The 13,141-nt window shown below is 38.1% G+C and overlaps 1 protein-coding gene across 1 annotated transcript in view; it reads left to right on the forward strand.

Moving 5' to 3' along the window:
- mrpl3 (mitochondrial ribosomal protein L3) overlaps positions 1 to 13,141 on the forward strand; it is a 48,374-nt gene that overhangs the window by 13,839 nt on the left and 21,394 nt on the right. The gene's annotated exons all lie outside the window — the stretch shown is intronic.

The raw sequence follows: 13,141 nt of genomic DNA on the forward strand, positions 1-13,141 counted from the left end.
AGTTTATGGATCCTGTGAATCATCAAGATCAATATATTTCTTAAGTTTTGTAGTCGTAGATGATTAGCTTATTAGTTATTGATGCATAAATTGCCTTGCTAAAGATCTTTGAATTTTAAATTCAAATAGATTTGTACTAACCCATGTTTGATGACGGCTTCATGATCAGTACTAGAAATCTTCATAATGGAATATATGAGATGTTTTAAATTGTGTGACTTTAAAATTAATGTTTTGTCTAGTATCTTGGCTGTATTTCAGAGCTTATTAATGCAATCACATAATTTTTTATATAACGAGCTTAGAATGAAATCGAATAACACCCTTACTCTGTGTAAACTAATCATGCACAGTTCGTATTTGGAAGTATAATTCCAGGACAACATATGAAATGCTTTTGAAAATCATGTAACTGTTTAATAACATTCAGTTTAGAAAATGTCATACTTCAGGTTTGTCTGCCTGTGAAAAGTTTGTCTGCCTGTCTGGTTGCTCTGTGCTCGTCACTCATACATTTTTTGTTATCATCCGGATTTATGCTGTAGTACTACTGTTACTCCGGTTACTTCCCTATGATCCATCATAAATTCTTTTATGCTTGGTATTACTCCATGGTGTCTGAGTGCTTATTGCAAGTGTTTGTCATAGACCAAAATAAATAATTCAACAAAATGAATGATGGCTACTAGATGGCTGTAACAAGATTGTGTTTCTGTAATGGATTGGGTCATGTGCTACTTTTATATATCTAGCATTATAAACAATAATTATCATTATCCCTTTGTTCCAGTAGTAATTAATTTCAACTCCACAGTAGTAATAAGCACATTTGAAATGAACAAATGCTCAGCACAGCATTAGATTTATCTTGAGAATATCGAATAACATTAAGGCTTATGTATTCCAAGATTGTCTTTTTATTGCACTTTTCAGTGAAACACTCATTCAACACCTATTTACTAGTTCCATTTATAAAAATTGTACAGCTTCAGAAGGAGAAAATTTGATTAATAAGAGGCTTTATTGTGTGATTAAAGGTCCAGAAATGCATCAACATTCATTGAAGCACATTTTGCTGATTTAACTTTAACTTGGTAAAGGCCAATATTTCTCATCAGTGCGCACCTGTTGTAATTATTTTTAATATGTTCTGGAACAAAATGAGAAGCAGACATGCGTAATCCTCAAGTCATTTCTGCGCACAATATTTATTATATGGTTAAGTTTTGGCATTATAATTTAACAGTTAAATATCAGAATGTAGAATATAAAGTAAAATACTTTATATGGATAATTTATTACTGTTTTCCTTCAGAATGCATCCAAATAATAATGTTAATAATAATAATAATCCTTGCATTTGATATAGAGCCTTATCTCGTCTTCGAGTCATTTTAAAGAGCTTCCCGGAAGATACTGTAAAGTGAATTAACTGTGTATTTTGTGGGTGAAATTAGTTAATTAAGTCAGGGTTAATGGATTTGCTTGACACTCACATCAACAGTAATGCTATATGATGCTGGAACATTGTGTTTCAGACAAAATTGGTTGTACAGTGCAAACAAAACCCAGCAGCAAATAGTTGAAATCCATAGAAATTTCCTGGATTTGAAATATATCATCTCAAAAAGCGTTTTGCTGAAAAATGTCACATGGTCAGTGCAAGTGATTGTTTGAAATCTCAAATTTTAATAAAAATATTAGAAATGGAAAAAGTTTACTGCTAAATACTGAAGCGGACAATTTTCATGAACGGGTAGGGAGATGTCCCAACTGTGAGCTTCCTTCATTTCTTGAGTTGAAGGAATGTTTACAATCAAAATAAGAATTCAAGTAAAATAATTTACAATAAAATATAGACGGTATATCCATTAAGCAATGCCTTTGAGTCAACTAGCAGTTCTTTATTTTAATGAATCTAGTTTGCTTTAGGCACTTTGCTCACAGATTAATTATCACTGTCAAGTATTCTTTATCCTATGTTCTTTCACATCATCAGGAAATCTCAACCATATCATGTAGATTAATTCAGTCCAGAGAAGGGACAATGTTTGAAAGTGGATACTTGTGTATTTTAGCTTCAGTTATTTGTTATGCAGTTCTGATTTCAAATTTTATATCATTAGATTTGAAAAACAGATGTACAGTTTTTTTTAAAGAATCCTGTTCTGGAGGTTTTTTAAATTTAAAAAAAATTAAATGTTAGCATTTCAAATCTTACATGGATTTTCCTGGTGAAAGCATAGCCATTGCGACTGAGGAACCCTGCCAGGGCTCTATGCTTAAATCATTGCTGAGAGAGAAATGAGAGGATGGGAGCTGGACTGATTCAACTGGCATGGATTCTAATTTCAATCGAGCATTTTCAAAATCAGAATCATACTGTGCATTGAATGTTATAATAATCCTATAATCCTTATCACGTTTTGGATGTCTCAAAGAGTTTCACAGGATATGCTGTAAAGTAACATTTGTCTTTTGTTGGTGAACGTGCCAGCCAGTTTGTGCAAAGCACTGTCCTACAAGCAGCCATGGAGTGAGTGATCAGTTTTATTTGGGGGTTTGTTGGCCAGGACACCGGGATGTTTACTGCAGTTGGATCCACAAAGAATTGAATATGAAAAACATTGCCAATGGTAGAAGCATATGTTGCGATGCCAGATTCCCAAGCTATACCATACATACCTGATAGTGTAGCCTATTTTTCTGAGTTTATAACAACAACCAAATTACATTTGTGTAGCGCCTTTCATGTCGGGAGGACATCCCAAGGTGCTGGACAACCAGTGTTTCGGACCTGAGCTGGGGGTCGAGATCAGGGAGGGTGGAGAGTGGTCGGGGGAATAGGGTGACCGATAGCACGGTCGAAGAGGAGGGTCTTGAGACGGGTCTTGAAAGAGGCAAAATATTCAAATATTTTGAATACATTTATAATAATTATAAATTACATTATAAATGTATTTATAAATGTATGTATAAATGTATTCGTCTCAACGAATGGCTTCTCCTCCACCCCCCGTACTGTCTCATGTGGTGTCCCTCAGGGCTCTGTCCTCGGTCCCCTCCTCTTCACCCTCTATATGCTCCCCCTTGGTGACATCATCCGCAAACATGGGGTTAACTTCCACATGTATGCGGATGACACCCAACTCTACCTTTCCTCCTCTACTCTCAACTCCACGACCACCGATGTCCTGACAGCCTGCCTGTCCGACATCGAGTCCTGGACGAGAGACAACTTTCTTCAGCTCAACGTGCGAAAAACCGAGGCCCTCCTGATTGGCTCACGTCAGCGCCTCCGCACCTCAGGCGCTGACACCATCAGCATCCAAGGCTGCACTCTCCACCTCTCAAAGCCAGTCAGGAACCTCGGCGTTTTGTTCGACCCTGAGCTGTCCTTTCTCCCTCACATCCGCACCACAACTGGCACCGCCTTCCATCACCTCCGGAATATCGCCAGATTACGGCACTACCTCACCCCTCACGCTGCTGAAACCCTAGTTCACGCCTTTGTCACCTCAAGGCTGGACTATGGGAACTCTCTCCTCGCCGGCCTTCCCGCCACCTCCCTCCACACTGCAGGTCATTCAGAACTCTGCAGCTCATGTACTGTCCCGCACCAGGCTTCGGGACCACATCACTCCCACCCTCGCTCACCTCCACTGGCTCCCCATCCCCCAGAGGATCGATTTCAAGATCCTCATCCTCACCTACAAGGCCATTCACGGCCTTGCTCCCTCCTACCTCTCCAACCTACTATCCCCCTACCTACCTGCCCGTACCCTCCGTTCCTCTGGCTCCGGTCTGCTCCACGTCCCCCGGCCCAACCGCCCTACCATCGGTGGTCGGGCCTTCAGCCTCTCAGCCCCAGGCTCTGGAACTCCATCCCCCAGTGCCTTCGCCTTGCTTCCTCCCTTTCCTCCTTCAAGGCCGGTCTCAAGACCTTTCTCTTTGACAGTGCCTTCAGCTCCCCTCTCGACTCTCTTCCTCCTCCTCGCTCCCTCCCTTCCTCCCTCACCCTGACCATTTCCCCCCTGCTCGGGTCATGACCCAACTGTGCAGCGCCTTGGGACGTCCTCCTGACGTGAAAGGCGCTCTATAAATGGAATCTTGTTGTTGTTGTTGTTGTTGTATTCAAAATATTTCTGAATTTTGCTTTAAAACTTGACAACCAAAAACATTTAACAGATGATTACTTACAATACACTAATCAGGTATCACATCTGTAAATACAAATAATTTGTAAGGAAATATAGCTTATAATTTAAATTTTTAGGACTCAAAATGATGTTTATAAAAATATGCATGCCAATGTATGTCACAGATCTGATCTGCCAATGGAAATGTTACATATCAGATTTTATAGGTTTGAAACCAAAGATGTAATGGAGCACTGGATAATGCAATAATAGAGCACTATTTATAGTTTCGCCAACAAAACATACAATCAATTCACTTTACAGTATTAACTGTGAAGTGCTTTGAGACATCTCAAAGACGTGATAAGGCGCTACATCAAATGCAAGGATTATTATTATAATGCTCTAGTTGGGAACCATAAAATTGCAGCCACCTCTATAAAATATAAGCACTATCTCCAGTCTGCTCCATTGGTACTTCAAAATGTATAGGATATACATTGCCAAATGGCTGATTTTTGGGTCATCAGGTTGCCGCCGACTTCACTTCCTGCGTGCTATTGGCATTGACAACCTGATGACCCAGATTTGGAGCATTTAGGCTTCCTTGGGAAATGTTTTGAATCATTGATTGAGCCTAGCGTGGATCTTGGATTGTCTGGGTAAATAAATGGTGGATCTATAACTTATGCGATTCTACAGTACACTGTACAGCTGTATTGTTTTTTACTAAACAGTAAAAGATAAGACTTACAGCAGAAGTCTTATCTTTATAAATTATCTAATTGCCTAAGTCAGACATTCACCCGAGTCCCATTCAGTATCCTATCAAAGCCACTAAGATTTGTTTGCAATAGTCATATTAATCACCTCCTAACTTGTAAAGCCGCTCCCCTACCATTACTTCTGCATTTACCGGCTGCATTGAATCACAGGCTGTACGGATGTAGTCTACATCCGTCTGCATTCGCAGAAGAATTAAATGCGATTCCATTGCTTGTCGGTAAGTGGGCATGTGGTCAAGATGCATAGAATCGCAGGAAACTTAGCTTTGACCCGTCACTTCAAGTGCACTTACTGGCTACATTGACGAACTGTTGCAAGTGTATTTAGCAGTTGCATTGAATTACGCATGCGGAGTGTAGATTATTCATTTAAATCAGATTTTAGACAATTTATACAGTTCGTCTATAACTCAGACTTCGGGAAATTCATATTAAATATAGTCCCAACTGATTGAACTTTCGTGAGTTTTACTGTACTTGCATAAAACCAGCAAGAACTATGCCTCAACTGCTCACTTAATATGCTTACAGATTGCTTAAAGTGGAGTCCTGTAGCTCAGTGGTTAGAACATTCGCCTCACACGCAAGAGACCTTGGTTCAGTTCCCAGCAGGGCGAAACGCTGACCAAGTTTCCTTACTCCATACCCCTTTATTTACCTAGCAGTAAGTAGGATTGGCAGATTGCTTTTCCGAGGCTAATAATTCCTTAAAGAATAATAAACTGTTGTGCGCGTGTCCCACAAAAGTCGTGGATTGAATGACCAATTTGGCTGCCGCGTTTCGCCCACAAAATATACAGTCAATTCACTTTACAGTAGCTGTGAATCGCTTTGAGACGTCTTGAAGACGTGATAAGGCGCTATATCAAATGTTGTTAGTTGATTGGAGATGGCTTTTCCGGGGATAATAATTCCTTCAAAAAAAAATAATATTAATTTGGTCACTTGAATCCATGACTGTGGGACACTGCCTTGCACAATTGGCTGCCATGTTTCACCCACAAAATATGCAATCAATTCAGTTTACTGTATATTCTGTGAAGTGCTTTGAGACATCTCAAAGATGTGATGAAGCACGATATCAAATGCAAGAATTATTATTATTAAGTTCCCAAATCAAAAATGTCATTGATTTAAGAAAGAATGATCTCCATAATGACCATTGTTTAATAATTTAGGAGAATTTAGCAGTCTGGTATTAAAATGAGAATTTAGCAGTGTGGTATGCAAACAAAGCATAACTTTGTTTTTTTTATTTTAAATTGTCTCTTCACAAAGAACAATTGGTAACACTCAATTATTGTAAGATTCGCTGTGAGAAGCAACATTTTTTAATTAGCTTAGTAAAGAAATTAGGAACAAAGGCAGTGCCTGGAGATGGTATGTATCCTAGTCATTATTCAACTAATTCAACTTGTCTTTGATTTTATCACATTCTGACACTTGATAATCGATTAGCCATCACTGACTGAAAATCACAAATCCTGTTTGTTCTTCAATTGTAGAACAATTCTCACATCGAAATATGTAATGACAGTGAGCTGGCCATACTTGTCATTGTTTCCCTAAGATAGATTTGTATTGAATACATATTCATGGCACAAGTACTACTTTTAGATTAAACAGAAGTTTAATCTGTTACTTGATTAACTGACGGAATATTCAATGAGTAGGACATGGGGAGTATCACTTAGCTCCACACTGCTTCTGCCCTCTTTTAAAATTAGCTCCTTATTCATATTCCAAGTGCATATCAATTATGAGACTCTATAATATTGAACAGGCTGATACTTTATGGCAGATATGTTTAAAGTAAATGTTAGGAAGAGGTGATAACACACTTAAATCATTGATCCTCTAATTTTTATAAATCATAATCCTTGCATTTGATGTAGCACCTTTCACATCAGAGGGACATCTCGAAACGCTTCACAGGATTAAATTGTAGTCATGTATTTTGAAATTTTTCCAAAGTTGGGAAAAGCTGGTGGAGGGCTTGGAAGACAGGTTAGGGGGATGCCACAGGTGAGGGAGATGAGGAAATGTTTGGAGATGGCCATGTCCGTGATGGACAGATCAGAGATATCAAGATCGTGTGTGGTGAGTAGGCCAAGGGGGTGGCGGTTGTGGGTCAGGGAAGCTTATATGGAGGGCAAGGTTTAGGGTGGAGAAGAGAGCAGCAAAATCACAGGAAATGGGGCAAGAGGAGTGCAGAAGCAGAGGGATGAGAGGAGAGAAGAGATATCAGGGATGAAGGATCCAGGTGGTTTAGGAGGAAGATAGATGAGGATTTTAAAGGAGAGGAAGGGATGGTACATGGTTAATGTTCAAACAAGGGAAGGAGCTGGAGGAATAGGGGGATGGACTGATGGAAGTTTGGGGATGAGTATTAAAAGAGGATTTGTTGGGAGTACCAATGNTTTTTGGAAGATTGATCAAATATTTGAATAGATCTTTGCTCAAAGCATTACATGTCATTGCAATTTTCTTCCTCAAATGTTTAATGAAGAATATTCAACTGACTGGATACTTGAATTCGACAAAATATCATCCCATTACACCATGATCACAGTATAAATCTTTAGAGAAGCTAGGTTGCAGCTGAACACCTATGAATTATTGATTTGGCTGAATTATTACAGCAAATTCATTATGATGGACCTGGGAATATAATTTATATTCATGCATGAGCTGGCATTAAATTCAAATGATATGGTGTAACTTTTTTGTGGTCAGTGCCAAGTTTAAGACAATATTTTCCAATGGGTCATTTTAATGTGTTGGATTTATACCATCCTCTAAAACTGAATTGGCTAAGGTTAAATAGTTAAACTGAATTCCACAGAATGTAAAAATTCAACTGGCTATGATTTGTAGTTTTGGGATAGTTACAATAGAAATGGTGCAATTTCAATATTTCTTTGGCAGTGACAGTTTTAATTGCATGGTTGAAACCAAAACCTGAGGGAACTGCAATGTTCTATCAGCATCTAAAATTGAACTCAGAAGTATCTTGAACAACCAGAACTGATCTTCAGCAAGTTAATTAAATGTATGGTTCAATGGGGTTTAAAAACAATGATTTCTCCCATTGTCTTCAATCTCTGATCCTCAATCGCTGACCATCAACTAGATCAAGTTATGCTGTACTAATTCAGTTAAAGCATGATATTTCTCTTTAGCAACTAAAATTAATGTTGGCAGCATAACACGTCTATAAAGAATGTTGACATTTTCTGTATAATCACCATGTTATATGGGGTTCTGTGCAGCTCCAGTTCTAGACAGATCATATTGTTCAATCTAAACAGAAGTCGCTGGGACCACTCAGCAGGTCAGGCAGCATCTATGGAGAAAGGAAAATGATTCATCGTTTCAGGTCCACGACCCTTCATCAGAACTGACGAAGGGTCATGGACCCGAAACGTTGACTCACTTTCCTTTCTCCATAAATGCTGCCTGACCTGCTGAGTGTTCCCAGTGATTTCTGTTTCAGAATTCCAGCATCTGCAGTATTTTGCTTTTTTTAATATATTGTTCAATATGTTTTTTTATAGTCAGGTTCCTGCTGTACTAGTGTATAATAGCAATTTGGGTCAAAAATTGCTTTCATACAATGAATAATGTAATCACTCACCAGTGACAATTCCCCAAATTCGGCTTAAACAGTCACAATGAAAATGATCTAAAGTTTGAAATTCGTAGAGGTAAATTGAAGGGGTGAAGATTTAAAAAAAACTTCATCAAAACGGAAGACTTGGAGGGAGTGTTTCAAAAATAATATAATACGTTGGATCATCACAGTGAGAACCAGGCACAAAAGAAAAGAGAGATGCTGAAATGTAGAGGATAACTTCATGCAGTCTAATTACAGTAGGATCACTCAGAATAAGTAATTGGAAATGTGTGTGTTGAAGAAAAAGTGCAGTGTAATTGCAATAACAGATATCAGAAATGAAAATCCAGTTGCAGGAGATCATTTATAGATGTGACTGGTAGAATAAAGCAGAGACCTGTGTGGATTGAAGTCATGGATAGTAATGCAATATTATTGATGGTTATTAGAAAGCCTGGACAGGAGAAGAGGGTGCATAGAAAATATTTTTCGAGGTGATGTAAAACTTGTAAAAGGCTAGAAAATTAATTATATTAAAATTGTTTAGGAAAACGGGATTGGGAAATAAAATGAGAGAGCAATTTCTGAACATGGTTCAGGATTGCTTTCTTAACAGTTTTGCAGTCTGCCATTGTTGATAATCATGGTAATGTTGCGGTATGTATAGTAACAGAAAAAGAGCATCTATGATACAGTAATCACAACATCAATCAAATTGAAATGCTCTGCAGGTATGCTAGGAGGACAGTAATAAAACAAATTAGATTTTAATAAATTAGAGTACCCTTGAGAGGAATGCAAAATGAGTTAAAACTTAATTGCACCCCAATTGTTAGGAAATGTACAATTAAAAAAAGGATTATATCGAAAGAGTGTGAGGCTAGAATGGAACCTCATTCTAGATGAATCATAACTGATTTGGGGAGACGAGAGGTTAAGTAGGGGTATAAAACAATACTATGTTAGGGGTAGATAGAATATTTTTAAAATTAGGAAACTGCTACAGGAGGATTGGAAAAATTATAAAGATAAGCAGCAGCAGGTTTTAAAAAAAAGTAAAATATTGAATGTTGTGTAGTTTCCTGATCAGGAAAGAGCTCTAGTGATAATTTGGGATAAATAAATTTAATGGTTAGTCCTATATTTGGCAATATTAAAATACAGCTGAGGTACTCATGAATTGGTAGAGGAATACATTACAATCACAAGAGATAATGTTGCTGTTTAAGAACATATCTATGTTCGTGGTTTTAGTTATCTAATTTCAGGAGAGAAATTGCCCTTGAGATGAGCAAATGGTGTGATACCAGGTCTTAGAAATCTACATTACAAGGAAAGAATAAGAAAATGGAAAATGACCTGATAGAAGTTTTGAAGGGTTTGGTCAATCCAGGCAATTTGTTCAATGCAATGAACATTTCAGGCACCAGACGATTCTAATTTAAAAATGGGTAAATTAGGAGTAAGAATTTTTTTTACACATGTAATAGATTAATTCTTGCATTTGGTATAATGCCTTATCATGTCAGAAGGACATTTCAAAAGTGATTCACAAGTTTTATTGTGATATGAACTCACTGTGTATTTGTAGGCAATCGGGCAGCATAATTGCGCACAGTAATGTCTCACAAACAACCTCTGTACATGAAGTCACTGTTCAGTTTTGACAACTTTTTGCTTGAGCATAATGGGTTTAATCGATTAGCTGGATTCTCTAGTTCATTGGCATCGCTGTGGATTGTAGAACATTCACACGCTGGTTTTCTTCAGCGGGTGGGTTAAAACAAGACAGCTGCTTGGATGTACACATTCAACAAATTCCAAGATGTCCTTAACTGGATCGGAACTAATTCCTGTCAAAGTCATATTTTGGTTGTTGAAATTGTAGTCATTAGTGTAAAATAATGAGTTTGATGGTGCGCTTCTCTCCTTTGTGGATTGTTCAATGGAGAGCTTGTAAACACAATTTGTAAAAGTGCTCCCAGACACTACCCCACGTGGAGGGCACTATATACATGCAAGTTGTGTTACACTTGTACTGAAAGTTTTATCGTGAGGAGAACATTATTGTGTCTTAAAGAACTTCTGTAGATGAATAACATGAGTCAGAAATTTAATCACCTATTATAATGAAGTTAGGGCTTGTCAAATGAACAACCAGTAGCTATCCTCATTGAGAGAAGGTAACGTAAGCTTGAACTGGTGACGTGATTGACAATAAAATGTCAGAATCCAGTCAACCCTCTGTGATGGTCTGGGTAATCCAGTTGCTGAGCCAGGCTGGTCTGGAGTACTCCAGGGCACCACTAATGACTGCCCAGCCAGGCTGGCTCAATGGCAGGACTTGGAGGGAGAGGCCAGCTACTCAGTGCAGGGATTCCTCCCACTCAGCTCCTGGGAACTCATGCAAGCCCAAGCCCTGACGGGTAGGGTGGTCCAAGCTGGACAAGCAGCAGAAAGCTTGCCAGGTAATGCTTTCAATGGCAAGTTATGTGGTCTTAGATGGTTAAATTCCAGGAGTAGCCTGGAACTCCAAAACTTTGTTTTTTGCCAGCCGGCACCTAATACTTTTTGGAATTAGGTAAGCAGGATGTGTCCCTCCCCAGGCAGAGAGAGCGTATTCCCTTCCAGACATAGGGAAATATCCAGTGTGTGACTTATATACGTGTACCTCTTGTCTGGCTTGTTATTAAGATTCTTAAACGTTTTGATGGGTTTCCAATTGTATCAGACACCCAGCTCACCAAAAAAATCTTATAAGAATTCCATCGACGTTTGTTGGAATTGTATTTCTTCTTTAATTAGCTTCAGGTTCACAGTTTTTTTTCAAGAAGTGAGTGCTGAACTTTCCCTGGTTGGACAGCTTCACACTTGTCTCAGGCTTATAATCATTAAATACAGTGCATCCGCTGGCTCTTCTACATAGCATTTCACTGGAGAGATTGAGTGCACGAGGAGATGAGACCCATGTATGATATTAAAATGAGAATTGCTTGCCATAGGGAAAGCATTGCTTGTTTGTGTGCTATTTTTCATCTATTTCTAGTAGGAGTACTTTGAACAAAAAATACTCCCACTTACCTTCAAGGCTTAGTTAATTGTCCAGATACTGCCTGAATGGTTTTTTTTACATTATTGCCTTTCAAAGAAAACAATCTGACATTTTAACCGTTATCATAGCAGTTATCATTTTATACTCTCATTTCCATCATTCATATAGTGCAATTTTATATCTTTTTTAAAAATCATAATTTTATTAAATTTAGGAAAATTATTTTTCAGTTTTGAAAAGCTTAGTTCAAAATTAAAATGTGCCTTGAACTACCTTTATCAATTGGAATTTGTTGGGAGACTTCTAGCTAAACTGCAGATTATGTGCTGGTGAGATACCGCTGTAGACTCTTACACTTTGGATAAAATGAAGGGAATGCTACATGCCCAAATTTAAAATTATTTGATAACAATAACAAATGGGTCAGAATGGTGGATCTTCAATTGGTGAATCAGGAAACATATTGATAGCCATTATTTTCTTATTTATCTCTTATCATTCTTTGTTCTCACCAGCCTTTTCCCTAAGTGTTTGACTACATTTTGCCATTGGTGCCTCATTCAAATCTCCATTTAGGCATGAGCTTTGACCAGGAATGTTAGGGATATGGCATGCACTGCCGGGAGCGGTCGTTGAGGCAGAATCCATATTAGCTTTCAAATGGGAACTAGATAAGTAGCTAAAAAAAAAGCCAGTTACTGGAATATAAGGAAAAAGCAGGTAAATGTAACTGAAAGGAATGCTCTTTTAAAGAGCCAGCAGAGACGTGATGGGCTGAATGACCTTCTGTGCTGTAAATTTATACAGTTCTACTGTAGAAGGGGCTGTTTGAATGTAAGGCAACATTAGTCTAGCACAATTCTGTCCACAAACAATGTCCACACATGGACAAAATCCAACAGAGTTGCTAGATAGTGATGAGGAGTAGAAACCCTGGTCTTCTCACCTGTATTGAGCCCAACTGTAGTGCCCAAACTAATATCTTGGTAAAGATCAGTTGTGCAGCCTTCTGAGTTCAAAACTCCTTTTGCAATGCTGTTCCAGGCATTCTGCGATGTTGGTTGGGCTTTTTTGTTTGATGGGAAAATAAAAAGTAAGGAGACCCAAACCTTCAGCACAAAGAAGAAAGGACAAGTTGCCTTGGGCAAGTTGGTAGGGCAGTGATAGAACACACTATAGAGCACATCATATACTTGTTATTTCAGCCTAGGTCAAGCGAAACAGAAAACAGTAGAGAGCATAACAAACCAAAATGTTTTCATAATTGAATGGTTTCAGGGGTTTCAGTTATGTCAGAGAGCATTAATTATTTTAAACTGTTGCGTTTTTTAATTTGGAATTTTATAGTTGATTTTTTTTCATTTAGCGAGATGATTAAATCCCTCTGAAATGTTTTCAATCATGCAATTTGATTTAAAGAATAAAATGACAGTACCTATCCAACTCTTCTTAATTACACACTGCATTACTAAAACCAGTCTCCTGTAATTAAACAGCCTAAATATTAAAAAGCTGGTTTATGTGGTCCCACACCACCCTATACAAACAT

Source organism: Callorhinchus milii, unplaced genomic scaffold (genome assembly GCF_018977255.1).
Source record: "Callorhinchus milii isolate IMCB2004 unplaced genomic scaffold, IMCB_Cmil_1.0 Scaffold2, whole genome shotgun sequence".
In the NCBI taxonomy this organism is placed as follows: Eukaryota; Metazoa; Chordata; class Chondrichthyes; order Chimaeriformes; family Callorhinchidae; genus Callorhinchus; species Callorhinchus milii.